The following is a 24,738-nucleotide window of genomic DNA, read 5'->3' as shown; positions in this document are numbered from 1 at the left end:
AATCTCACTTACCCTGGGGCCTTGGCCTGGAAGCAGTGTAAGTAGCCTGGTTATTTAGGACCCTCAGCTTTGCTCCTGGCTCACCTCTGCACCTCACTCCTGTCTACCCCAATTTGTGCTCCTGATCTCTGATCTGACCTTGACCACAAACCTGGCAATGGGCATCTGACACTGGTTGGAATGATTCTGCACTGTCATTCTGGTTCTGGCCTGCCCGCTTTGAGGAGATGAAGAATGATCTGTCTCTAATAGAATCTCCCTCAGCATTACAGGCCTTCATATGCCTCTGCATAGTTTTATCCTGACTTTCAGAGAGAGAGAGAGAGAGAGAGAGAGAGAGAAAGATGGAGTTCAGGGAGTTTCAAGCTCCTGCACAGGCTCTCACACATTTTGATACATTGTCTTCTAAGGAACCTGTGCACAAGAACCTAGGTTGACCCTGCCTAATCTCCATTGAGTGATAACACCACTACAGAGGGAACCTCTGCTTTTATTGCAGCCTTCCTAGCATGGGATACCCATCAGTCCAAACAAAACTCCAATTATCAGAATCAAAATGTCTAGGCCCTGTTGTGGCCCCAAAGATCTCAGCAAACAGCAACATTGCATATTTACTGTTTCCTGGAGATGCCCCTAAACCAGATCTCCAAATATAAATTCAAGTCCTCCTGCATGTAGCTAGAACCTAACACTTCTTTCCCCTGAAGTGGGTTATGGCTGGACTGTAGGGCATGGGAGAACTTCATAAATTTTACAATGTCTTAAATCCTTAGCATGCCCATTTAAGCTAAGACCCCTCCTGTGTTAGTTGAAATTTTGAAACTGGTATCTGCGCCCATCAACCAGAGGATAGGACATTTGGAAATCACCACAGAGGATCATCATAAATTTCTTTGTTTTAACCTGATACAGCCTGCCTACTTTTTGTTGATCCTTAGGAGCACTCTGGGTAGCTCAATATAATCATGTTTCACAGTCTTGTCATGTATTGATTTTGGATCTGATTACTGCTGGGTCATGCCACGACCACCTTGCTCAAAAGGGGCCCCAGACAGAACCAGTATATTCAGCCACCCTCCTTACTTGTTCATGACTAACCAGGAGTCTTGCCTACCAGTGAAGTAGCCCAATCTCTGGGATGCCTTTAAGAAGAAGAATACAGATCAGTTGCCCCCACACTGTGAATATAATTGCCCCATAGAGCTATTCCAAGGTACCAAAGTCCCATGCAACTGCCTGTATTCTATGTCTAGCCCTGAACTGAAGGCATTAAAGGAGTACATTAAAAAACCCAAGGTGTCTATCCACCTCCAGGGCTCCCATCTTGTTTGTTAAACAAAATGGATGGATCCTTTCAACTCTATATCAATTATTGAGCCTTAATCGTGTGACTGGCCAGAACAGGTACCCTTGACCCTTCATCCTGGAACTCCCTGAGAGGGTCAGGACAGCTAAGGTCTTTACTAAGCTAGACCTGAGGGGCTGTACCATGTGGTCCAAAGCAGAAAGGGGGATGAGTGGAAGATTGCTTTCAGAATCTTTGGTCATGCACTTTGGCCTCAGAAATGCTCCTGCCGCATTCCAACTGTGGCAAGCTTGATGATAGCAGCCTGGCTGCTGGCTTGAAAAGGGCTTAAAGTGATTGTTGGGGCATTTCCATGAATCAGATGATGATAGGGAAGGAGTTTGCCCCTCCCCTACCCCGGGACAAGGTGAAAAGCCAGACCTGGTTGACGACTGCACATCCCCTCTTCCTGATTGGTTTGTTCACAGTCCAGGGGTGGAGCCTCTGGAGGGAATAAAAGAGCAGTGTGCCTGGCATACGGGGCTGTTGCATTGAGAGATGGAGAATAGAATGGGCAAGAATTGCTGGTGAGAGCTGGCCAGCAGGGCAGAGCTGTTGTCCCAAGAGCCGCAATGACACCCCTCACTGGATGGGAGCGGAGAGTGGTTGCATCCTGAGCCCTGCCATTGTGGAGTGCACCAAATGGTGCACAGCTCAGTGCACAAAGCAAAAGACCCTGGGAGCTGCAAGAGGAAGCTTGGGTCCATAAACCCAGGCTTTTTGGTACACAAGCAGTGCACAGAAAGAGACCCTGGGAGCCAATCAGGCTGTTCAAGTCTCTGACCCATGGCACGAGGCCAGAAAACCCAGTTCAAACAACAATGCATGGAGGGTCCAGGAGCAGACCCAAACCTTGGGGGCTGCACAAGGCAGCTCAGGTCTTCTACCTCTGGCATGAGGTCAGGAACTTCATATAGGTGGTGCTGCATGGAGGATCTAGGAGCAGACAGAGACCCCAGCACCGCACAAGGCATTCTGGGTCTCCAACCTTGAGCGAAAGGCTGAGTTCTTAGTGCACACAATGAAGCACCGGGCCCTGAGGGTCAGCAGCCCAGATAAAGCCCAAGGCAGCTTGGTAATAGGTAGAGCTCTCAGTGCACGTGATGGTGCACAGGGTTACGAGTGGGCAGACATCCTGGGGAGCCCAGGAGGGCAGTTAGCCTCAGTCAGAGGATGAGACACTTCACTCCAACCCTGCAGCCCTGAGTTACCCGCAGACAAGGGATTCCCACAGGGGAGGAGGGATTCCCTTCCACAATACTAACCTTTGGAGAGAAGACCCCTGAAGGGAGGGGCCCCCAGGGGGTTTTGGAGTTTCCCAGGGTGGGGGGTGTTCTAACTGGGATGAGACAGGCCTGAGGAGCACTGGGTATTTTCTCCTCCCTGTCACTGGAGTGCAGTCACAGCTCCGGGACAAAGTGGGCCTTGCTGTCCTTTAAAGAGTGGTTTGAATTTGTTACTCTTACACTTAATATTTTGTGACAGAGCCCCTTATATTTTGTGAACTTTTAATTTATATTTGTAAGTGAAACTTTAATAGAATTTACAGTTGTATGACCCTCATTGAAATCCTGGTTGGGATGTTACCATGTTATTTACCTGTATCCTGAGTGGAGGTATAGGATTGTATAGAAGTTATCCATAGTTTATGTTGTCATGTTTATATTATATATGTATATATTTATATTTCTCTTTATGGTTCATTATATTCATATATTTGTATATAGTTATGTTTCAGATTGTTCTGGCCTGGCTCTACAGGGAACGGAGGGAAACTGTGCATCACCTGCAGTTTCCACCCACAGCACATCCACCCACAGCACATCTGCCCTGCTAATAGTCCCCTTCAATTGGAGAAGGGAGTAAATATCCAATAGGGGTGTGTGAAGTGGGCCCTATTTGATTTAGATTCAGCCGGAATCAGGGACAGTGATTCAATTTGTTGATTTGGATCACTGTCCCTGATTCAGTTCGGCTGAATCCAAATCTGAAGATTCAATGCTGGTTTGGAGAATCAGCAATTTGGACATGGACACAAATTAAAATATTTTTTCTACATACCTTGAGGTACCAGTGTGGCTTTTGAACACTGATACTGGGGTGGATGGAGTATCCTGCAGGAGTATGCTTGTGTTTGGGGGGGGAGGGGGGTATCTTCCACATGCTCAATGGTGAACCCGGAAGTGGACCAAAAGTACTTCCAGTCCACTTCTGGGTCCACCAGGCAGCACATGGGGGACCCCCCATGCCCCCCCTGGCTTGGCAATCAGCTGTGGGGGGACCCCGGGTCCCCCCCCAGACCTACAAGGCAGCAGCTGCCAAGCTGGGGGAGTGCGGGGGGGGGGGGGGGGGTGCCCCTACATGCTACCCGGCGGACCCGAAAATGGACCAGAAGTACTTCTTGTCCACTTCCAGGTCTGCTGCCGAGCATGCTGGGGAGCCCCATGCACTCCTGTGGGACACTCCATCCACCCCAGCGTCGCAGCATCATGAGCCACCTGCTACGTAGACGTAAGTAAAAAAAATATTTAAGCTGTGTCTGTGTCCAAATTGCCAAATCTTTCCAAATCTCCCTGAATTGATTTGGAGGGTTCCTATTTGATTTGGAGAGATTAAAAAGTCCTCTGATTTGCTTCAGATTTGGAGATTCGGCCACTGAATTGGGCTGAATCTTCACCAAATCGAATCAGGGACTGAAGCTTCGCACAGTCCTAGTACCTGAGTACACCTGGGCTACACAACATATTATTAACAATATGCTCCTGGACATACTGGATCTATGTGTTGTAGCTTAAATGGGTGACATTTTAATTTATTTGAAGGATCAAGCCACCCATGACCATCTCGTCAGAAAGGTTCTAATGTGTCTTCATCAGCATGGATTCTATGCCAAACTGAAGAAATGTGAATTTGACAAGACATTCGTAGAGCTCTATGGATTTATCTTGTTGGCTGATGATGAGATCCAGATGGACACCCAAAATGTAGTGGTTGTATGCAGCTGGGCTAAGCCCTGAAACATCAGTGATATCTAGAGATTTATAGAATTTACCAACTTCTAAGGGCACTTCATTTCCAGTTCCTCTAAAGTGGTTGCCCCAGTCACAGCCTTCTTGTGAAAAACAGTCAGATTTCACTGGTCTCCAGAGGCTTAACATGTCTTCCAAGCACTAAAGAAAGCACTTTACATCTGCTTCCATCCTTGCAAATCCAGAAGTACCTTTAATCCTAGAAAAAGTTGCATCTGACAATCTGTCTCTCCGCTGCCTCATCTTGTTTCTTTAAAAAATATTGAAGTATATCTCAGATTTCCTACTTACAATATGATGAACTTAAAAGCACCTAATTCATTTTTGGTTTTTAAAGTTTTTTATGTGTAACAGATTAAAAAATCGGAAACTAGGGAAACTATAATCAGCTACTAGCTTTGTTAGTGGTTTTCAAAAGTGACATTAGCTGTTCAGAACATAAATCTGTTGTTTTGCAAGCACTGCGTACATGGCTATAGTATAACATATTCTGTGCCCATCTGATTCAGGTCAGATTTGCAAGTCATTTTTCCTAGTGTTCATGCTAATGTGCATTAGGTTTGATATGGCACTGTACTGCAAAAGCTGCACTTAGATTTCATGCTTGCATGAATATTGCTTCGATGTTTACCCCAGTTGTTTGTGGCTTCCAGTCTCAGTGCAAGATTGCTGCTATGAGAATTTATCCCTGAGTACAGATAATCCACATGGAAACATTAAAATACTCTCTTTTTGTAGGTTATGATTCAGTCTGGGTCTATGAACTGTTAAGTCAGATATTTTCTATAAGTAACCCCTACAATTACTTTTTACATTCAAAATCCATTATGGTCTGATATATTCAAAGTTTAGGTGTATAGATTCGCAATGTACTTAATATTTGTCCTTGACTCAATTGATCATTTTTTCCTCCTAAATATGAGGTCTTTATCTTGCTTAGTTAAAAAGGGTTTTAAGAGCAGCAATTACAAGAAAACTATAATTTACTTTTAGGTTCACATTTTTTAAAAGTGTTAACAAAAGCATTATGAATAGAAGTGGTTTAATGATTTATTTTGACATGGAAATGCACAGACTGGCCCTTCGTTAAATATGAACATTCCCAAATAACATGCCTATTAATGAAAAGTGAAACTGGCTGCTAAATTGTGATGGCAAGTACAAATAAAACTGACTAAACTATCTTAACTATAGAAGTTCAATTAAACACAAGCTTTAAACAACATAGATGTTGAAAACAATTGCCTTGCAGTTGCCTCCATTTAAATAACTAAGATGTTATTTATTTTGACAAAAATGAATATATATTTTAGTGAATATTTCTCCCTCTAAACAAGTGGGTGAACAGATGCCATTGTTATTACACTTAACATTAGTTCACATGGAATATGATGTTCTAAGCAAGACCATCCCAGTGAGAGCTAGAAAATTGACAGCTGCTGAGAGCCTCTGAAAACTTGGGCTAATGAAGCATAGCGCTCCTGAACCCATGCTTCTCCCCCATGCACTCATTGGAAAGATCATTAAAGGAACTGGAGATGAATAAAGTTGTTATATCTGCTTTTCATTGAACCAAAATCAAACTTTCTCTTTTCCCAGCTGATGACATGAGTTTCTCTGAGAGCTGGCTACAAAACAACCTGAAAAGCCAGAGGTGATGCCTGTTAGTGGGAACATCCAGAACAGTGGTTTGGGCTGATATCTGTACTGATTACTGAGATTGTCTTTTCAGCTTTTGTCAAATTATGTTGCAGCCTTGAGCATGATAATCACTGCCCTTACTACCCAGAAATAATGCATGTAGGTCTTACAATCATCTAGGACAGGCCAAGAGGCTGAGACCATCTCGCTTTACTATGGAGCTTGCTTATCATATAAGTCTTAGATTTATCTGGTTAAGTTATTGCAGTATATTGATATGACATCTGCTCTCATGCTTGACAAATTCAAGCACTGAAATAAATTATTGAAGTCACTTAACATCAGTGTAATTTCAGCTCGTGGAAAGGAAGTGTCCTAAACACATTTCTACATTTTACATAACAATGAAGAATAATTTTCATGTGGCAAATCAAAAGTCTTTTAGAAAGCCAAGATTATCTTTAAAAATGTGTTTTTCTACATTTTAGGCGGGTTATGTTCCAATCTGATCTTTCACATTTTTGAAATTCAAATATGTGCCTATCAGTGATTAGCTGACTGTCAATTTTTCTTTGTTAGGCGATACACAGGCCAAATCCTTATTTCCTTTTTTTCAAGTAGACCTGATTAATTTGATGGGGATAATTGCCTGAGTACAGCAAGCAGGATATTGCCCTTCATCATATCTGCTAAGAAAATTTGGCAGTAAACTATATAATAATTGGCACATAGCTGATAGACATCCAAAGCTAAATACTCTCATCTGAGCTTTTTCAAAGCTAAGCATGGGCAGATCCAGAATTTCCTAAAGTGGACTGCACTACAGAGGTGCCTGCACCCACCCACTTGCATGCAAAAGTGTGCACACATGCACAAGGACAGGCAGATTATGCCTCAGAAACAGCAGCGGTTGACTTCTTTTACCAAGCAGATAAAAATCTTCCATTCTGCCTCCCTTCCTCTCTGTGCCCAGTGGCATGTTCTCTCCCCTCCCATACCCTCCCTTTCCTTCCTGTACACTGCTGACACTGTACCCAGCTGATCTGGAGCCAGAGTGGGTTGAGGAGGCTCCAGAGTTGGTCCTATTTTGCTTCAACTAGGCTGCACATGGAGACGGGCTCACCTAGAGACATTGGTAGTGACAGGTGGCTCCCTTTATCCCATGTTTGTTTCCAGGATGACAGGGAACACCCAGAGGGACCAGGAAGGGAGGAAGGACCCACCTGCTACTGTTACTATCCCTTACTGGGCTCAGATCCATACACGATCCAGCTGGAGTGAGGAGGAGAGACTCTTGAGCTCTCCCCACCTTCTGCCCTGGAAACCTGGAGACAGCCGCAGCTGTGTGCGATGGGAGGATAGGAGAGGGAACCTGCTGCCGAGCAGGGAGGGGAAGGAAGTGGGTATTCTTACTTGTTTGGATATTTCTTTTTAAGTCCTTGGCTGCTGATCGAATTAAGTGTAAAACTGGTCAAAAATAAACATTTTATTTTTGTAAAGTATACTGAAATACTTTTTTTAGTTTGAACTTTTTATTGAACCTTTTATTAATGGCAAACGTTTTAAAAATAATTTTTCCAAAAAATTCAAAACTCACTTTTGGTGAGAAAGGATAATTGGGTCTTCTAACACTTTCATCATTTTCTGTTGGAAAAAAGTGTGGAGAGATTAAAAAATGAAGAATGTTGTTATTTCACCAGAAATTTGAACAACTAATGTTTGAAAACCTATGAAATGTGTTAGACCCTGACTCCATGTGGTGCCGAATGACTAGGGAGATGACGATCCAATTGCTAGTGGGTCCTGTTACTCATTAGCCAGAGGAAGAAGGGAGCAAACACCAGCACACATTGCTCTATTCAAAATGGAGCTTTATTCAAAATGGAGACAGGTTCGAACGAGCTCCCTTACAGACACAGCCTGTGAACATGGGGAGCAGCAGTGAACATTAGTTCTTTTTATATTTTATACACCTTGGTTCATGCTCATTAACATTTACTCTACCTTGGCCCTTCCTTTGGTTACATCCATATCTCCTCCTATCCCAAGCGCTGCCTCTGTTTGCTTCATTAGCATGAGATTGCCTATGCATTTCATTCATTTACATGCCTCTCTGCTAAGAGCGCATGCTCAAGACTTTGACCCCAGCTTCCTCTGGTCACTTCCTGGTTCTTTCTGGTTTCTTGCTGACTCCTTCATCTCCAAGGTCTCACTTCTGCTTTATCTCAAGATGATAGCTAGTGGGCTGCATCTTGTTTTTCTTAACAATGGGCTCTGTACTTTACAACACTACAACATTGTTAAGAAAATGCTTGCCTAAGAATTTGCAATGTTACTTTTAATATATCATCCTGCCGTGTGATTAGCAGCTTTTGCTGAAACACAGATCAAAGCCTTTGTTCAGCTGCAAATCCAGTGCTCCCCAAGATCCAAATATGGTCATCCTAACAAAATGCATAAGCCCAAATAATATGACTGTCAATAGCACGGTACTTTGGATCATAGTTAAAGAAATATTATAGTTATCTTTTATAAGGGATGCTGTCAAATTTCTGGAAAGTTGGCTGAAATTTTCTAGTGGACAGCACTATACATAAGCAGTTTAAAAAGTGGTTTGATTTTTCAGAAGTGCCTAGATGTCTTTCTTGAAAGATTCCTGGAAAGTAGAGGGGAACCTACTATAATGTATGGGTAAGTTCTTCGGGCACACAGAGTGCCTCTGTACAAGATGCTATACTGTGCCGCATACAAATTTGCTGTGCAGTAAAGTGTCACTCTCTACACATGTGTGGCAGTAAGGGGCAGTAGACTAATTTACTGCGCTGCCAGATACTCCCACTAGATATAAGTGGTATCTGGCAGTGCAGTAAATTACTGAACCTAAACACACATATAGACAGTGCAGGATTAGTTTACTGTAGCTCAAATTGAGCCAGAGTATATTCAGTTGCATTAATTGCATGTGTAGATGTGTTCATGTAGGATTAATCCCATAGGCACAGTCTGGATCCTTGTTGAGCTTGGTTAACTGTAACTTTCCCTATGAATTCTTCATTGACACTCTGACCCCACACAACAACTGTTTTTCTTCCAGCAGAAGCCTGGGCTTGCCTCAAGCTCTGCTGCTTCCAGCCCCGACCCCAGCAGTGGCTTTTCAGGGAGAATGAGAGGAATGATTCTGATTCCCCTGGGTGCTGTTTGTACTGACATGGCCCCCCACAGCAGGTTTGGCTTAGGGCATACACCTACTAATTAGGCCTCTGGGTCAGTTTATTTAAACTATTTATTATATTGCATGTTTGGGCCATAATTTTATGACCAGGAGAGAAGAGAATATAGATTGTAACTGAGAATTATGTGGCCTATGAGAGAAAAAATAAATAGCCCTGAAAACAACTTTTACTTTTTAGTGGATCCTCTGTGAACTATTTCTACTCAGCTGCCCTGATTTCGGGATTCCCTACAGGCATTTCATTTATTATCTAACTATGTAAAAGGATTGTATAATATATAACTTGCAGTATATTTGCCAACTCCAGTCTTGGAGAAGAGACACAATAAAACTATATCAGTATAGATTCATGCAGAAACATTACACTCTTTTTCTGTAGATCAGTGGTTCTCAACCTTTTTTAGACTCAAAATGCTCCTTTGAAAATGTCAGCTCTTAGCTTTCATTAGTTTTTTTTTACTATGGAAAAATAGCAGAGCAATTCTTTTGTTGCAAAGAACTCAGAAAGATCACAGCAAGTTAGAATGTTTTTGATACTGTGGATTCTTATTTGAAAGCTCGGAGTTTATCGTGTGAATCATGCACAGCTAACAGTGATAATATTGCATAGCACCCCAGTTGAGAATCAGTGCTGCAGATTGACTGATTTCAGGCCATAAAATGTATAAGAAATACACATTTTTTAAAATTAATGATTTTCTTTAAATCTAAATGTTGTCATAAAGCCCCATTTAATTAGTACTATCTCTGTTAAAAATTATTGTGTTTTTTTCCCCCTCAGACAGGTGTGAATACAAAACTTCATATGTACACAAACCTATTTGAGTTCTTTCTCTACTGAACATGGGCAACATGGGCACTGGCTGTTCTGTAAAAGTAAAAAAAATCAGTAGCTGGAATGTTCCAAATTCATGTATCATGGGTCAACAATTTTTCTGTCCATCTGTGACATGGTATTGCAACACTACTTGGTTTCTGATACATAGAAAGTTGAATCAAGTTCAACTTCCTTCCTCTTTGTTTTCAAGTTCTCAAAGAAAAGGCTGGCAGAATGGGTTCTTCAGGTAATGGTTGTCATACTTGTTCCATAGAACTGAGTTGAATTCCAAAACTGAGGAATGGGGTGTAGGTTGTAGCTGTGTTGATCTAAGGACTTAGGCAGACAAAGTTCTTTGGGTTAATCCGATACCTTTTATTAGACCACCTCAAACAGTTGGAAAAATTCTTCTTAGCAAGCTTTTGGGCACAAACAGCCTTTGTCAGGCTGAGAAAGCATCTGCAGATAATTGTTTTTTGTTTTTGTTAAATCATTTTGATTGTTGCTGATTTTTTGCTTATTTTTTTGTTTGCTGACTCATTTCATTAATTTACAACCTAGATCTAGAGTATAGCATTGCACCTGGCCTTCTACTAGAACTCATCAGCATACTGAGCAGACTTCCCATGAACGATGCAAAAAACCTCTCTGGCCTATAAAGGGGCAAGCTAGAAAAATAGGCTTTTTAGGGGAAATCTCTTCCACAGGCCAGTGATGCACTCTATCAGGCTTCAATTTGCTTAGTGTCTCTCTCTTTAGCTATATCAGATTACCTTCTACATAGTAACACAACTTCAGCCAGAGGAGAGGAGAGTGCTCCAACCTAATCTTGTTTATAGACTCCTGGGGAGGTAGGAGATGTGGGTTTGAGTCTTCTCATATTTAAGGAGGGGATTAAACCTGGGTCCTCCTGCACAGTTTTCAGGGCCCCATCCTTCTCTCCCAGTATCAGCAGCATCCTAACTCTTAACCATGCCCTGTTTTTCAGATCTCTGGTGAAGTCAGAGCTATGCAAGCAAGAAATGGTATTATCTCTTAATGTGTTGGCTGCTCACAGCATGGTCTAACTTTAACACCAAATCTGTGGAATTGTAAGTGTAACATGTAGCTTTACCCTTATTAGGTGCAAGGATACTTGTTTGTGAATCCCAAACCAGTTTAGGAATGAAATAGATGCTAAGGCCTCTGGCACGTGTTCATTTAAAGGCACAATAAGATTTGGTCCCCAGTTCCAACTGCCTCCTCCCATGCCACAAATGCATGGCAAGATGCATGACTTTGGAATCAGGGATCAGATCCCAACTGCACCATTATTACTTGCCAGTGCAGGGGGAGCCCAGGAAGAACATGAGCTGGGCAAGTTGAAAGCCAGATGCCTAGTTCCAGGCACTGGACCAAAAGTCAGCTGATGCATCCAGTTCAAGACCCAGAGCTGTCCAAGGATCTGGGCTTATGAATAGCTTACTGTTGGCCCTGGTCCTCAGGCAGCCCTGGGTCTTGAATTAAACCCAGGGCTGCCTTGCTGAGATCAACAATAAGCTGATTGTCAAAACCCTTCACCCAGGAGCTCTGATCAAGCTGCTGGGTATGAGGGAGCAGAGACTTCTGGTGGGGAAGTTGAAGAGCTTCTTCACTGGGGACTTTAAACCCTGCACCCAGCAACTCTGGCCAGGCTACCTGGCACAGGGTTTAATGTTCTTGGTGGAGGAGGCCTTTCCTGCTGGGGACCTCTGATTCCCCACACCTGACTGCCTGGCCACTAGGGCTGTGTGAAATGGGCCCTATTCAATTCAGATTTGGATTTGGCCCAAATTGGGGACAGTGATTTGATCTGTTGATTCGGATCGCTGTCCCTGATTTGATTCAGCTAAATCCAAATCTGAAGATTCAGTGCTGATTCAGTGAATCAGTGTTTCAGATGCAGGCACAGCTTTAAATGTTTTTTTTTTCTACATACCTTGAGGTAGCAGCATGGCTCATGATCGCTGTGGTGCTGGGGCAAATGGAGCATCCCACAGGAGCACAAGGGCCTCTCCAGCATGCTTAGCAGTGGAACTGGAAGTGGACTGGAAGTACTTCTGGTCCACTTCCGGGTCTGACAGGGAGCCCGCTGGGCCCCCCCTCACCCCCAATGCCTCCCTGACTCAGCAATCAACTACAGGGGGACCCTGGGTGCCCCTCCCAGACCCAGGAGGCACCAGTCGCCGAGCCGGGGGGGTATGAGGACCCCCCCTGCACACTCTTGGGTGGACCAGGAAGTGAACTGCAAGTGCTTCTGGTTCACTTCCGGGTCTGCTACTAAGTGCGCTGGGGAGCTCCCTGTGCGTCTGTGGGGTGGTGCATCTGCCCCAGCACCATAGTGTTCAGAGCCCCTACTACACAAAGGTAGGTAAAAAAAAAATTAAAGCTGTATGTCATCCAAATCTGTCTGAATCTCTCTGAATTGATTTGGAGAGATTAAAAGGTCCTTTGATTTGATTCAGATATGGAGATTCAGCCACTGAATCAGGTCAGATCTCCACCAAATCGAATCAGGGACCGAAGTTTCACACAGCCCTACTGGCCACAGCACCTAACAAGACATAAATGTTCATGGAACATTTCTATACCAGATGGAATAAAGGGCAGAAGTGACCCTTAAGGAAATTTGAATAAGAGGTGTCACAATCTACGTGTTTGAAATCTGCTGATTAGGTACCTAAGTACGTGTAATTAAACATTGAAATGACTTACCAAGACACAGTAAATTGTCTATCACTTGGAGACTTTCAAACAAGACAGGATACCTTTCTCAAAAGAAATGCTTAACTCATATAAGAGTTATTGGACTTAGTGGGGCACTATATATCACTTAGCATAAAGGGACCCATACCTATGACTATAGCTCCTAGGTGCTAAGCTAATGCAACAATTATAAAGTCCGTGGGCTTTGTTATGTTAAGAGCAAGAAGTCTGCATAACAGGGAACCCTAGTCCTATTATTAAGAAGGGGCTAATGGGCAAGAGAAAATGAGGCTTCTTTAAGGGCTGAATTTATGGGCTCAGAGGGGCAAGGCCCTGGACAGTAGAAATTCGGCTACAGACCTGAGTAAGAAATCCAGCCCTAGACCCTCTAGAGAGAAGAACCATTATCAGGGAATGAAACAAAGGAAAAACTGTAGCAGGAGTACCACCAACTAATAGGGGAGCCAAGCTGCCTAACAATAGGCTGTATCAAAACTGAATTCAAGACTGAGAAGTGACATGCTGCTAACGTGCTGAAGTTGCTGGTGGGAGATGAACTGATCCAGGGTGTGGGCCTGCCTTTGGCAGAGCTGACTGAACTTGAACAAGGCTACAAAGTGGATAATAAAAAACTCCCATGCCAAAACTGGGAGGCAGGGATGAGCAGATTAACAGAGGTAGAGCGCAGCCAACATGCAAGCTTACTCCTCCCAAGGAATGTTTTGGTCTGGAGTATCAGGGAATGGGTAAGTTCTGGCTCAGGAGGAGGGGAGAGGCCCCAGGAGCAGGTAGGGTTTGCTAGCAGGAGGCAGAGAAGTCTCTGTTTTGGTGGGTGAGTATGTCTATGCAGTGGGGCACCTGGGGCATTCTGTATCCTGAACACTGGTAGATTTATGGTTAGTGGGGCACTGTGAACCAAGCAGGGTGCGGGGCCCCACCTCCCGTGCTATGGCACATCCATGGGGAAATTAGCACAGCACACTGGCCAGCTATCAGAATTTTTGGCCGGAGATACCCACAACCCGCTGGGCAGGAGGGAAGGCCACAAACCAAATGCAGGAGGCTCTCTGGCTGCAATGGCAGTGTCAGTGACAGGGCCTTCTGTCACTGGGGGCCCTGTGCCACCACATGGTTTGTTTCATGGTAAATCTACCACTGATCCTGAACCCTTCACAGGCAAAGGGAGAAAAGTAGGCTGAGGCCAAGGAGCTGAGGGTAGGGCCAGTAGGTGAAAGCTCGGTACAAACACCTCTGAAACAGGAGCTAGGGCTGAAGTGGGGTGAGGCCAAGATGGGGATGGTGGTCAGATAGTGTCTGAGTGGGCAGAAACTATCATTTGGACTGGAATTCTTATTAAATGGAGACTAAGTAATATCTATGAGGCATAGGTGTGGCTATGGGGGAAGCTGAAGGCCATGACTAGAGCCAGTAGGCCACAATTGGTGCCACTAAGACACGGGGCTTGTTATATAAGTAGGGCAATGGCCTGGAGAACAATATTGGGGTGGGTACATAGAGAGGCAATCAGCCTGAGGGGGAAAAGCACCGAGAGGAAGAGAAACTAATTCTGGTCACAAAGGGTCACGTCTCTAACTTTATAATAGCACTTCATCAAGGCATGGCAGGTGGGGTGACATGGTTGCTTGGGGAGACAGTGTAGACTAGATGAGGGAGGGGTAGGTCAGCTACCAAGAAGCATCCACCCCCCGAAGGCAGAACAAATTCATTCAGATTAAATGATGATATTGTCCTTCCTCACCCTAAAATCTATGATTTGTCACTTTTGGAGCTGAAATAGTTTTACAGGGAGCTTTGACTTTTGCGTCTTGTGGGTGTGATGGTAAAAAATGCTAATGTCATGAATGTTGAGAAGAGTGAGGGAAGAACCTGTATTTGGTAAGAATAGTGTATGTACCTCAGTTTATCTGTTTAATAGTAACTTGCCTGATTGTATGGAATTTAAAAGTGCTCCCCTACAATAGTAAAGAAAGAAAAGTGTCCCTCTACAATAGCGAAGAAAAGAATGACAACATATGGGTACTACCAGTGAGAATACGAAAGGCCACTGATGAAGGAGAAGGGGATTATTAGAAAAATCTGCTAATTTCAATTTCTTTCTCATTTCAATCATGCTATCAGGTCAGTTTTCCTTGGTCATAGAATCAAATGGCAGTAAAGCATTTGAGAACTACTCCTGGAGAAGAAGTGACCACTCAGTAGCAACAGGAGATAAGTTTTTAACAGAGAGGCACTGTCTGTTAGTGGGGGGGGGGGGGGGGGGGGAGAGGGGGAGTGTGGTGGCGGGGGATGTCTGTCTGCTGTCTGTCTGTTTCTGCCAACCTAGAACCTGTGGTGTCTGGATTGAATGGAACGCCCCTAACAGCAAGAACAAAATTGAGTTTAGGTATGACTTACTGGAATTGCCTCTTGACTCAACCTTTCTCTCTACTTCCTGTGTAACAATGGTAAAATAAACATGCTTTTTTTGAAGATGTTTTTGGAGTCACTTCATCAATGACAGTCACAGGATACTACAGCAGATGGCCTTGCAGTTGCTAAATACACCTGGGCCTGCCATAGCATCCCTGGTAAAGAAGGGGCCTACAGTGTTGGGAACCAGTTAAGGACTGTGTCGGCTACTTGAAGCAGAGATGGAAGTACTGAGGTGCACTTGAGAGGAAGTAAGAGGTGTTTAATGAATAGATTACACTAACATGATCCACTGCTAGTTGTGGGAGTGTCACCTCCTTGTGACTATTCCTTCCTTGTATCCTTGGGTACCCTCCCCTGTTCTTTTGTGTCACACCTTTGATGTTTCTATTATACTCTAGGGGGTTGCCTCCAGAGAACCAGTGTAGTCCTAAGCACGTTGTTCTGCACCATCTTTCAGGACTCGGGTAAGGCTTTTGGGACCAGCACAGTTGCGTGCCGCTGCTTCTTGCCTCCAGGGAACCAAACCTCCACACTCATCTGGACACAGCCTTGGAGCTCTTCTGTGGCCAAGCCAATGAGAAACTTTTATCAGTATAGTATTTCTCTATAGAGAATTGGCTTTTTCTTTTTGTAGCACTTCTATACTGGCAAAGGATCTGGTGTAGATTCATTTATACCTGCAAAAAGTGATTTTTGTTTGTACTGTTTAGTGTGCTGGAGGAACTGGCATAAGTTATATTAGCAAAAAGCACTTGATCCTATAAAATGCATCTATACAAAGAGGTTTTGGAAGTGTGGCTGTTCTGACAGTCATTCCACCATGCTTTGACGAGGGAAAACCTTGCATGATGTTCCTTTCTATTTCTTAGCAGCTGCATAAAAGAGGAGCTGACATGCAAAACCAACTCTTGAGATCAGGGGTGGCAAACCTGTGACAGGTGACACAAGTAGCCTGGGCAGCTTCTGTGTGGCATGCTGCAGAACAGGAAGGGAACAGGGAACACAGCAGCAGATAGGAAGCAGAAAACTGCTTCCTGCTCAATCTGATACTCTGAGTACAGAGCAGAAAGTACAGTAGCAGATCAGGCCAGGGAAGGGGACCAGAGTGCCACTTGAAAGACCTGGGGCTTACCTTATGGCACACCTACCAAAAAGTTTGGCCTTAGTAGTTTAGATCAATGGTTCTCAACCTTTTCTGTACCAGGACCCATTTGTAAACATTGATGGCCAGTCCTGACCCACTTCTCTTCACTCCTGACCTGCTGGCCCCCAACCCCAGGCCCCAGCCCTCTAGTGTGTGCGGCAGGGTGGGCTGTGTGTGGGGCACAGGGGGCCCAAAACAGCCCCTTTCAGGCTAGAACTCTACCAGCCTGTCAGGGGAGAGCCAGTTTTCCATGTTTTCTCCTGTAAAGGAGAATCCATTTTTAAATTTTGCTGATCCATTTTTAAAGTCTGTTTGTGACCCTTTCATATATTTTTATGACCCACCTTTGGGTCATGACCCACAGGTTGAGAAATACTGCTTTAGACCATATTTAAGACCAGCAGGTTGAGACTACGAAGGCATTTCCCAGGAAAAGTCTAAAAGCAAGAAGGCAAGAAAAGGTAATTGAGGTGCAGTCTGTTACAGTGGACACACAGGTAAAGTTTACCAAACAACCTTCCAATGAGAAATTGTAAAGTGCTGTGTTTGTTTATTTTTTAATAGCTAATAGCAGCTATATTTTTACAATAGAGTAATCTTTGCGCATTCATTATCCAAAAAATTCAACAAGGCAATTACATTGTAGCTTTCCTGGTACTTAAGTGGGGAAAATAATGGGATGGGATATTGCATTGACTTTGCGTAGCTACCTCCTTTGAAAACTTTAGTGCCTTATCTCCACAAGGCTTTTACAGCAGAACAGAGCTTGCTTTTTTTTTTTACTGCATGTTAGGGCTTTGTTGCACAGCACACTTAATATGTGTTATAGATGTGTGGCATGAAAGTCTGAGCTGTTGCACAGTAATATTTACTATGATCTCTAACAGCTTGCTGATTGTCAGTTCCAACCTTGGCTCTGGTGTGGTATCAGGGCTAGGGCTGACAATTGACTAGGAATTTGCATGTCCAGTTTCTACAGTAATCCAAGCTGTAATTACCTTAAACCAAAAAAAAAAAAATAAAAAAAAAATTTCTGCCCAATATCTTTTTTAAATCAGCCTGCTACATCCCTAAGTGATTAAGTGAAAGGTTTGAGGTTTCTACTATTGGACCAGATGTCAGCATTCTACCTAAGTCCCATATGAGTATTTAAGTCCTTCTGTAGATTTGAGCTCAAGTCCTTGAAAATAGGCTTAAAGAGACCAATATATGACAATTGTTGCCAAGAGTTTCAAAGTTAAACTACTTCCCTGACCACCTATGAGATCTAGGAAAAAACTAGAATAATAAGGTTTTGCTGTTTTCTATAACCTTACCTAATTAAAGTAAAATTTGTTAGGTGCATTGTCTTGTCAATGGTTACAGTGGAAAGTCAGTACTGATAAAGTTGACAGACAAAATCTTTGTAGCAGTGGTCTTACAGCTAGTACTCCTCTGATAAAATGTTAATATTTTGCTCAAGGATTTGAATGCTTTGAGGAGAAAATGCAATGTTCACAAGGCTGTGTCATGTTTTCAGAATGTATGTTTAACATTTATGATTATGAAAAGAAGGTTAAGCTGCAGCTCATGCCATCTGTTTACTGATTAATATACAAGGCTTGGTTGGGTCTAGACACCTATAGATTCTCTACAAATTGCAAATCCTAAAATAGAATTATGATACTCTTTTTCTTTAGGGGCATTTTTCAAATATCTCATATTTTGCAGTTGTATACTACCTCTTCTGATCAATGTCAAAGCATGTAGGTTTCAGTTTTTACTGGGATACAGTGTTATGCTGATATCTGTTCTGCATTTTGTTTTTATTGAACTAAGATGCTAGAATATGAATGCCTAGTGAATGAAGAGGTTGTGGGTGATTGCTATAAAGAATTTCCTAGAAGCATGTAAATCATCCCTAGTAGTATATAGGCTCACCTCCCTTCAATGCAAATGTGACAGGTGGACGGGATCAGAAGCCGTGTCCCCATCACCCCACCCCTTTTCCCTTATATGGTGTGTGGTGTCACAGGCCTGCCCCTGCCCCAGTCATGTGGTGTGTGACACCAGTAACTCCACCCCCTCCCCCAGTCACAAGGTATGTGATACCACCACATGGGCCATGACATCAGAAGGACAGCCCATGCAGTCCCCCCAAAGCCCACCCCCTCATGCTGCAAGACCAGGCCTAGACCACATGGTACAGTTATGGCCTATCAGGCCCCAGACTGCTCTAGCCCCTGGGCACAGGCGTGGCCTATGGGGTAGCAACGGGGAGGTGTAACCCGTCTAACAACCTGCCCCACCAGACCCAAACAGTTGGCGGGGGTTTCAGAGGCCTTGGACCTCCCCAAGAATGATGCCGAACCAACTGGAGTGAGTAGAGGGGTGGGGCTTAGGCTCCAAGCCCACCAGCTTTATCTGCTTTCCCAACTCTGCCCTCTATTTGTTTGAGACCACGCTAAGGCAAGCAGGGGCAGATCTGGGTCCTTTCACAATGCCTGTAGGCCCCCTCACATCAACCCCAAGACTTGTTAGACAGTTGCATAGAAAGTGTCACCATAGAAAGAGTTTTGAGAAGGAGGGCAGCCCCCTAACCAAAGACTCTTTGAGACACCTGACCCTGTTCTGGAAGACCCAATTAATAGAAAAATGGAGAGGCCCAAGCCACTGAAGCAGATGCTGAGAATTTGGAAGATGGTATCTTTGTGCCAGGGGCTGCATGTAGAGGAGACTTTTTGAAAATTGCTGGGGTTGCATTCATACCCAGGGTGGTCAGGGCACTCATGATTGCGTTACTTGGCTAGATGAAGACATAAATCAAACAATTCAGGAATTTTGCCAGAAAATATGTCTTGGTAGTGTTTTCAATACTGTTATTTTCATTGGGGTTGCCAGGAACATTCTCAGAATTACTGAGAAACATTTACTTCAAGTTAGAGAGCTTCTAAATGCTGTGTATTCTGCAGAAGATCCTGATGCTGCTTATGATTTGATCACTGAGGAAGATAACCTCTTATACCCCATATTGAATGCTTAATTAGTACTAGAAATTATAAAAACCCTGCTTAAGAGAAGGGTTTAGCAAAAACAGTTTAAAGTGGGGTTTACATCTTTTGCTGATTTTGGTGGGAGGCTCAGGGGTAGTAAAGCACGTTAACAGTCTTCAGATGAGTAGGTTAGCATTTGCTTTAGTGTCTTGGATCTCTAATCTGTAAATCACATACATATATGGGGTTTTTTTTGTAAAGATAAAGCCAATCAGACTTAATGGTCACTAGAAATTATTAAAAAAAACCCTTCTTATGAGAAGGGTTAACAAAATTAACTAGTAAATAGTGTAAAAGTTTTTGATGGAAATAAAGACTGAATTTAAAAATATATATTCTCACAGATGTTGTATGGTATGGGGTGGTGGGGAAGTGTGTTGTAAAGATAAACCAGACCACAAGAAGCTGACTGGTGTGTTCAGAGCTCTGCATATTTTAAGACTAAAGGAGTTATGTTTTACCAAAAGGCCTGTTGTAAAGATAAAGCCAATGAAACTTAATGGTCATTAGAAACGATTAAAAAAAAACCTTCTTAGGAGAAGGTTTAACAAAATAAACCAGTAAATATTGTAAAGTTTTTTGATGGAAATAAAGACTGAATTACATATATATATATATTCTTACAGGTATTGTATGGTTTGGGGTAGGGGGGATGTGTGCTGTAAGTATAAAACAGACCACAAAAAAGCTGACCTGTGTGTTCAGATCTCTACCTATTTTAAGGCTAAAGGGGAGGAGTTATCTTTTAGTGGTGACTCTATTTTAAAACAGTTATATTTTACTTTATACATATACTATTTTCTTTACTGTATTGTTTAATTTTTAATATAGAGGGCTTACTTATTGCATCATTTCATTTATATTACAGGGAGCTTATCTAGTGGGAAAGTCACATGCAATATTACCACAGCAAGGTAAAAATGATTTTAAAACGGTGGGTTATTTGGGGCTGTGTTCATATATGCACACTAAATTATAATAACTGTTTGTAACTGTTTGTTTTCAAACAGAACCTCTTCTTCTAAAATAGAAAAGCAGAACAAATGCATACATTCATGTTTTTATCCAGTAGTAAAAGGTAAATTTTCTGAAATCATCTTTTGAAACTTTATGTGTTTCTTGAGGGAGGAAAATTTGTGTGTGTATGAATTAGTCCCTCCTGTGAATATAGAAGGTGGGGTAAAGCCAATTTTAAATTTGTAGTGTGTGAGAAAAGTGAATTCTCAATGCTGAGATGCAAATTTTATATTTCCTAAGTGATCACATGCACCACGCCCAAAGAAGAGCGGGGGCCAGGGCAGAGACCTCTAAAATCACAATTAAAAAACCATAGAAATGCTCATCCTGCAGATCATAACTCCCAAGGATCAAAAGACCATCAGGACAGAACAGAAGGGCATGGTTCCTCAGAGGAAAACATGCCACGTATGTCCGAGAAAACCATATGTAAAAACACAAGGATTCACACCCCCAAAACAGGTGATCTGGGCCCTGTGAATAAGAAACTGAGGATCGGTTGCTCACACATTTTAGAGAAAGAAGAGAGTCTTTCTCCTTTTTTGAAAGATCATGGTTATTGTGAAAAAAGAGGGTGGGTTTGGGTAATGCTTATTGGCATATGCATCCTATAAAGAGTGTGGAGAGTACTATGAAAGATCATGGTAATTGTGAAAAAATGAGGGTGGGTTTTTGGCGTGGGGGTAACCACCTTGTCTTGAAAGATCATGATTATTGTGAAAGAAATTGTGGGTTTGGGGTGGTGTTGGCAGGTGTATACATCTCAGAAAGAGTTTGCAGAGTGCTTTGAAAGATCATGATTACTACTGGAGCAAAAGGGTAAATTTTACTCAGAGAGGAGGTAGTCTGTGTAATTCGGACAGCAGTTGTGGCATGCATCATAAGAGGGGGAGTCATGGTAACCCTGGGGGTAAGAATGGGTGGCTAAGCAGCAAGTGGCTCATGGGGTGAAAAGTAAGGGCCTGGTTAAAGGGAAGCATGGGGAAGGCTAAACACCAGTTGAGAAAAAATAAGAGATTGCCTAGTAATGGCACTTTAGAAGGCCCCTCAAATGCCTCCCCTCCTCCCAGGCCTGACCTTCCACCAGGAGCTGAGGTGCCAGAGAGGGGAGATGGTGAATATGATTTAAGAAGCCCTTTAGAGGGCCCCTCAAATGTTCCCCGGCCTCCCAGGCCTGACCCACCACCAAGACCTGAAGAGTCAGAGAGTTGGGCTAGTGAATCTGGTGTAGAAGGCACTTTAGAGAACCCCTCAAATGTCCGCCAGTCTCCTGAGTCAGCAGAGGATGTTTTACTGGACGTACATATGGTGCTGGTGAGAAGACAAGAGTGGTCTGTAGCCAGGTTTGGGGGCATGAGGTACACAGAGGAGTTCTGTTTTGTGAATCTGGAGCACGTGTACCATTACAAGTGACATACAAAGCCATAACCAGAGGGAGAGGGGTAGAAGAAATTGTAGCAGAATTCCACCAGAGATTCACGGACAATGATTATGCCCAGTTACATATTCAGCCAGATAGCATGGCAAACTGTTCATACTCTCAATCTATTAATTTAATCTAGATGACCCCAGAGCTGTTTTTAGAGTGGATCAGTAACCTGTTACAAAGTCAGAGAGAAATATTGCTTGATTCTACATTTTGGCTGGTTGTGGTCATTGTGAGAGGCATCCATCAAGTACCTTTGTTTGAAGACCTTGAACAGGTTAACATTCATATAGTGATGCATAAGGAAAAAATGGGTGTGGCTTATTTAAAACACAGGACACACCCAGATACCCCAACACCTGTTTTCTTTTGCTGCATGGTGAACATCAGTACGGTATTTTGGATGTGAAAAAGTTGTTTGGCATAAGAAATTATTGCGCTCTTTGTCAGATGTTATACAGCCATAGTCACACGTGCAGGCTCTGATGTCATCTTTGCCTGAGCCTGAACTGTGCTGAAAAAGTGGGTAAGACACAGAGGTGCCCTAATTGCAAGCTGTTTTCTCATTCCAAAGAGTGCTTAGAAAGGCACATGGCCCTGGCCTCTGAAAAGCAGATTGAATGTCTGACTAAAACTCTGCGATGAGTATAAATCTTATGTGAACAAAAAGCACGAGTGCAAAGGGAGGCAGTGCAAACAGTATTATAGGAAAATCATGGATGTAAACAAGCACTGCTGTTTTATGTGCCAGATTAAAAAGCTTGAAGAAGGTGAGGGTACATTTTTTATGATTTTTAATGTGTGCAGGAGACAGGGATGCAAGTGCCCAAATACATTTTTGCAATGGAGCTAAAGACAGGGGGAAAAAAACCTCAGAAATCTGCAGGCAAAACTCCAAAAAAATGTCGTAAAGCTAAGCCCAAAAAGCCAGAAAGCACTTGGGAGTTTAAGGGTGAAGAGTGTCTGTCTAATTTTATTAAGGTCTTTATGGATAAAAAGCTCAAGGACTATGCCTTCATAGCTCACAACACGAAAGGCTATGATGGTTATTTCATTGTTAGCCAGTTATTAAAGGAAAAAATGGGCATGAAATTAATCACCCAGGGCAGTAAACTCATGTGCATTGAAGTGACCAGGCTAGGCATCTGTTTAATAGATTCTTTAAACTTTTTGCCAATGAAACTTAGAAGGCTTCCACAGGCAAAGGGGTTTGAAGGATGCAAAGGTTTGAAGGAAAGGTTATTTCCCACATTTTTTTAATACGGCAGAAAACCAAAATTATGTGGGGCATCTCCCAAAGGTGGAGAACTATGGCATTGAAAATACGATATCCAGGGAGAAATGTTAGGGTGACAATATTTGGATCGTGGGGAGCACTGGGTGTGAAGCTGAATAAAGGCTTTTTCCTGTGTCTCAGCAAAAGCTGCTGGTCACAAGGCAGGATGATGTATTAAAAAGTAACTAACTCTGCAAATGCTTAAGCAAGCAATTTGAATATGATACAGACCAACGGCTATCGTTAGGGGATAAAGCAGAAGTGTGGCCTTGGAGATGGTGCTGAAATCAGCAAAGAACCAAAAAGAACCAACAAGAATCCACAATTGACTGAGAGAAGACGGGGTCAAAGTCTTAGGCATGCTCTCTTAGCAGATAGGCATGTAAATGAATGAAATGCATAATCAATACAATGTTAATGAAACAAAAAGTTAACAGAGGTGGAGCTTGAGACCGGAGGAGAAATGGGTAGAACTGAAGGAGGGTCATAGGTGGGATAAATGTTAATGAGCATGAACCAAAGTGTATAAATGTGAAAAGAACTAATGTTTGGGGCAGGTCCCCGGTATATTGTTTTTTTGGAAACTGGCCCGAAGCTGTCTCCATTCTGAATAAAGCTGTTGTGAGCAATGTGTCCTAGTGTTTGCTCCCTGCTTGCTCTGGCTAATGAGCAATTGGATCATCATCTCCCTAGTCACTGGGTGCCGTATGGAGTCAGGGTCTAACAAGAAAGAACAGTTTTTAGAATGGTATCAGGATAACCGCGATAAGACCTTTGACATGCAAAAGGAGCTGGCCTATTATTGCCAGCAGGACGTAAAAATTTTGAAAGAGGCCTGCTGCCTTTACAGGGATGAGATTATGAAAATGACACAATGGGTAGACCGAGTGAAAATAGATGGTGAACTCCAAAACATAGAATGCTGCATAGATCCTTTCCAATACATCACACTGACTTCCATCTGCATGGCCATGTACAGGTTTATGTTTTTGGAACCACAGACCATGGCGCTTCTCCCCACAGACAACTATCACAGACAGGAACAAAGGTTTTCAACCCCATCTATCCAGTAGATAATGTACATTTTGGAGAAAAAAAATATTCAAATTCAACATGCCTTACAGGGTGGGGAATTTCAGGTAGGCCCTTATTTTTTAGATGGCTATGCCAACATTGATGGGGAACCTATGGGGTTTGAATTTAACAGGTGTTTTTTCCATGGTTTAGATTCATAGATTCATAGATGTTAGGGTCGGAAGGGACCTCAACAGGTCATCGAGTCCCACCCCCTGCATAGGCAGGAAAGAGTGCTGGGTCTAGATGACCCCAGCTAGATGCCTATCTAACCTCCTCTTGAAGACCCCCAGGGTACGGGAGAGCACCAGCTCCCTTGGGAGACCATTCCAGACCTTGGCCACTCGAACTGTGAAGAAGTTCTTCCTAATGTCTAGTCTAAATCTGCTCTCTGATAGCTTGTGGCCATTATTTCTTGTAAACCCCAGGGGTGCCTTGGTGAGTAAAGCCTCACCAATTCCCTTCTTTGCCCCCATGATGAGCTTATAGGCAGCCACAAGGTCGTCTCTCAACCTTCTCTTGTGGAGGCTGAAGAGGTCCAGGTGCCC

At 43.1% G+C, this 24,738-nt stretch overlaps 1 long non-coding RNA gene across 1 annotated transcript; it reads left to right on the top strand.

The window, feature by feature from the left end:
- Positions 1 to 15,096: 15,096 nt before the first annotated feature.
- Positions 15,097 to 24,487, top strand: LOC109284528 (uncharacterized). Its single transcript, XR_009461849.1, has 4 exons — positions 15,097 to 15,192; positions 15,280 to 16,862; positions 20,266 to 20,311; positions 20,408 to 24,487. It is a non-coding gene; the product is annotated as an uncharacterized LOC109284528 (long non-coding RNA).
- Positions 24,488 to 24,738: the final 251 nt, after the last annotated feature.

Source organism: Alligator mississippiensis, chromosome 4 (genome assembly GCF_030867095.1).
Source record: "Alligator mississippiensis isolate rAllMis1 chromosome 4, rAllMis1, whole genome shotgun sequence".
NCBI lineage: Eukaryota > Metazoa > Chordata > Crocodylia > Alligatoridae > Alligator > Alligator mississippiensis.
The sequence above is the reverse complement of the archived record's forward strand: the minus strand, read 5'-3'. Positions and strand labels throughout refer to the sequence as shown.